Raw genomic sequence first — 4,703 nt, 5'->3', positions numbered from 1 at the left:
ATTGGGTTATATCCATCTCACTGAAGAGTTGATGGGTAGTTTAGCCACTGGGTTAGTGTTTTCATTGGTTTATTTCCACCCTACTCTGTAGTTTTTGGTCAATTTAGCCACTGGGTTAGTGTTTTCATTGGGTTATAACCATCTCACTGGAGAGTTTATGGGTAGTTTAGCCACTGGGTTAGTGTTTTTATTGTGTTCTATTCATCTCACTGGAGAGTTTATGGGTAGTTTAGCCACTGGGTTAGTGTTTTCATTGGTTTATTTCCACCCTACTCTGTAGTTTTTGGTCAATTTAGCCACTGGGTTAGTGTTTTCATTGGGTTATATCCATGTGGGTAGCTTAACTCGGGTTAGTAGTTTTTTCTGTTTATTCCTCAGAGCTGGGTAGTTTGGTTAAATGTTATAACATTATGACACAACAGAGACATAATGAGACATGAAGAGAATTTCATACCAAAGCAGTTCTTATCAAGTTTTATCCAACACAGTAAAAACGTGGCAGTACTGGTAGCCGCTAGCTTTTCATAAGTTTTTTGTGGTATCCATAGCAATCAGACAAAGCCTGTGAACACTCTGCTCCTATCATGACACTGGCAACGAATTCCCACACATTCTTCCCTCTCGGAGAGTAGCCCCATCACTTTAATTTACAGCTTTATTTGCAAACATCTATATACACGCAAGTGTTTAGCATAAGCTGTTGGGATTCAGCAGCTGTTCACTGGTTTCCATAAGTGTGTTTTGAGTCAGCAGGTTTTCTGTTCTTTTCTAAGTACAGGAAAATGCGTCAGCACTCTTGGCATTCTCACAGGCAGCTTCTTGAGGAGCCACCTGGGACGCTTCTCCAGCAGACTTGAAGACGTTCCACATGTGCTCAAAACTACTTGTTAAACGGCCCGTATCCTACTTTCTCCTCGCAGTTTATCCACTCATGACATTTGTGTGAGTTTATGTACCAAAACGTCATCATTCATTTTCCAAACTCTCTTAATCCCTTTAAACTAAGCAGCCACTATATGGACAAAAGTATTGGGACACCTGCTCATTCATTGCTTTCTCTGAAATCAACGGTATTAATATGTGTTTATCCTGCTTTTGTTGGAGTAACTGTCTCTACTGTCCAGGGAAGAAGACTTTCCACTAGATTTCAGAGGATTTGATTGTATTCAGAACGAAGAGCATTAAGTGTGGTCAGGATGTTGGACCATCTCCACAAATTCGTTTGACAAAAGTATTGGGACATTTGCTCATTAATTGTTTCTACCAAAATTGAGGGTCTTAAAAGGTTTTTGCTGGAATAACTGTCTCTACTGTCCAGGGTAGAAGGCTGTCTACTAGATTTTGGAGCGTTGCTGTGGGTATTTGACTGCATTCTGTGAGAATAGCATTAGTGAAGTCATGATGTTGAGTGATCACCACCCCACCTCACCCCCCAACTCTTCACAAAAGTATTGAATGGAGCACCAACCATCATTCCAGAGGACATAGTTCCACTGCTCCGCAGCTCAAGCCTGGGGGCCCTAAACCTACTGGCCCTTTAGCCAGTAGGTTTAGGTTGATCCAGGTGTTCCAGAGAGTCCTATTCTATCGGTAGTACTTCTCCACAAGGACTAGACAAGCCTGTGTGCATGCATTTGCACATCTGTTTCAGCAATTGGTGCAACGTAAAGTAGCTGAATGCATTCATTCATCAAGGGGTGTCCACAAACTTTTGTCCCAACATTGCCATGACATTCACGCCTGGCATTTCCGTGGTCGAGAACATGCTGCCCTGTGAAACATTGGCACTGCACCGGCTCACCAGTGCCAACATCCCAGGGTGCACAGCACTGCCTCTTCTGGAATATTGCACAAGCGTACCTGCGGCTCTTCAGTAGGCCTCATGTGATGCCAGCAGAAACGCCTAAGGTTGGTTTTGCTCTCAGACGCTCATGATGACAGACAGTTTTTGCATGGCATCCACATTGTTCTCTTGGTAAGCAGCTGAAAGGACACGCTGTTCCGGACACACAGTGCTGGAACAGACCTGGAGCTGGGTGTGACGGGTTACTATTCCATGCTTGGAGGGACAGGAACACTCTGTTCCCCCATTGCTTTGTTTTAGCAAATCTGCTACTTAAAATAGGAAGGTCAAGATATGATGCATGATGCAATGAGGTTCAATACAGGCAGAAAATGACTAGCAGTGTCATGGAGAATAAGTAGAGCAACAGCCCCCAAAACACAGCACTGAGCGCTGATGACTCGGAGGGTCCTACCACAAAACCAGATGGTGCAGGAACCAGGATCAAGCTGAGGTCAAGCGAAGAGGGCAAAGTGAAGTGCAGTATGAGCGCTGGGTGATGCTGGAGGTGAGTAACTGCTGAGGAATTCAGAGTCAGCACTCCTCAACTGCAATTACCGGCCTTTTTTTCTAGGAAACGCTCCTCCACTCTGGACAACGGCAAGGAGTGACCTGGGCAGGGAAACTGGACTTGATAAGTGCACGCCAGTTTAACATGAATAAAACATCGTCACCTCAGCACAGTGACTCTGTGTACGCTTGCCAGTAACCAATCTGGTGTGCTGAGCTGATCCGAGCACTGGGATTGGGTCAGTACACAATAGCAGATACGGTAGTCACCCATTTCCACAACAACACCCCCCGACTGGACCCTCCTACAGCAGAGGCAGCTCATGTTGCTGCTGTAAACAAAGTGAAAGAGACGTTCAGCTTTCCCTCTTGCTCCCCGTCAAGACCCTGTGTAGGTCCTCTGCTGGCAGCTAGTGGAATAGGTGTGGCTGGCAGATGGGAAGTGTATGGGCAGTGAATAGGGAGAGTTGGTAGATTTTGCCTTCTAGGATAAAGCTTGGATTCTTGTAATATTGACCATCTGACCACCTTTATTTTAATCTCTCTAGGAGAGGCGGTTTGTTCACTCTTCTCTACGGTTTCTGATGCAGAACCTGAAGACCTTAGATGAGCTCGTCTTCCCTCTCGCTCCCTGACTGTGGAGTTCGGTCTTCCCTCTCGCTCCCTGACTGTGGAGTTCAGTCTTCCCTCTCGCTCCCTGACTGTGGAGTTCAGTCTTCCCTCTCACTCCCTGACTGTGGAGTCTTTTCTCTCGCTCCCTGACTGTGTAGTCTTCCCTCTCGCTCCCTGACTGTGTAGTCTTCCCTCTCGCTCCCTGACTAGTGTAGTCTTCCCTCTCGCTCCCTGACTAGAGTGTAGTCTTCCCTCTCGCTCCCTGACTAGAGTGTAGTCTTCCCTCTCGCTCCCTGACTGTGGAGTCTTTTCTCTCGCTCCCTGACTGGAGTTCAGTCTTCCCTCTCGCTCCCTGACTGTGTAGTCTTCCCTCTCGCTCCCTGACTGTGTAGTCTTCCCTCTCGCTCCCTGACTAGTGTAGTCTTCCCTCTCGCTCCCTGACTAGAGTGTAGTCTTCCCTCTCGCTCCCTGACTGTGGAGTCTTTTCTCTCGCTCCCTGACTAGAGTGTAGTCTTCCCTCTCGCTCCCTGACTGTGGAGTCTTCCCTCTCGCTCCCTGACTGTGGAGTCTTTTCTCTCGCTCCCTGACTAGAGTGTAGTCTTCCCTCTCGCTCCCTGACTGTGGAGTCTTCCCTCTCGCTCCCTGACTGTGGAGTCTTTTCTCTCGCTCCCTGACTAGAGTGTAGTCTTCCCTCTCGCTCCCTGACTGTGGAGTCTTCCCTCTCGCTCCCTGACTGTGGAGTCTTCCCTCTCGCCCCCTGACTAGAGTGTAGTCTTCCCTCTCGCCCCCTGACTAGAGTGTAGTCTTCCCTCTCGCTCCCTGACTGGAGTGTAGTCTTCCCTCTCCCTGAATAGTGGTGGCTCTGCGGTTAGAGCGCCGGGATATCGATAACAGGGTTGTGGGTTTTATTCCCGGGCTCGGCAAGCTGCCACTGTTGGGCCCTTGAGCAAGGCCCTTTACCAAGGTCCTCCCTCCCGCTCCCTGACTAGTTACGTCTCTAATGCTTCCTGATTGACTAGTGGAATTTTCCTTCTTGATCCCTCATTGGATACTGGAAGTTTCCTCTTACTCTGTGATTGGGATTTTGATTGCTCTCTTGCTCCCTGATTGGCAGGTTAAAAGTCCCCTCCCCCTCCCTAATTGAGTAGTTTTCCCTCTTGCTTCCTGTTGACTACATTAGTGTTCCCTGCTGCTCGTTGATTGGCTAGTAAAAATTTATCCCCTAATCCCTGATTGGCTGGTTAATTTTCCATTTTGATTCTTGATTGGCCAGTTTGATTTTCCCTCTTCCTCTCCGATTCACCACTTAAAATGTCCCTCCTGCTTTCTGATTGGCAGCTTAATTTTGTTAACCTCATGCTCTCAGATCGGCTAGTTTTCTTTTGCATTTTATGTGGCTGGTAAAATATTTCCCTTGCTTCCTGATTGGCCAGCGACCAGTTTAGTCTTCCATTTAGCTGCATTCCCCCTCTGGCTTTCTTATTGGATAGACTGTCAGGTTAACCGTCCTCTCTTGCTGAGTGGCAAGTGACCAGCTTAAATTTCCCTTATTTGTCCTGATTAGCTATTTGCATTTTCATTGGCTACATTCATTTTCCTCTAGCTCTCTGATTGGCTAAATAAATTCTGGCTTTTACTCCTCGATTGAAAAGTTCAATTTCCCCTCTTGCTGAGTGTCCTAATTGGCTGTTGAATTTTTCTCTTGCAGTTTTATTGGCTACATTAATTTTCATTGTTT

This window comes from Salminus brasiliensis, chromosome 1, assembly GCF_030463535.1.
Source record: "Salminus brasiliensis chromosome 1, fSalBra1.hap2, whole genome shotgun sequence".
Classification (NCBI taxonomy): Eukaryota; Metazoa; Chordata; class Actinopteri; order Characiformes; family Bryconidae; genus Salminus; species Salminus brasiliensis.
Note: the sequence above shows the minus strand (reverse complement) of the source record.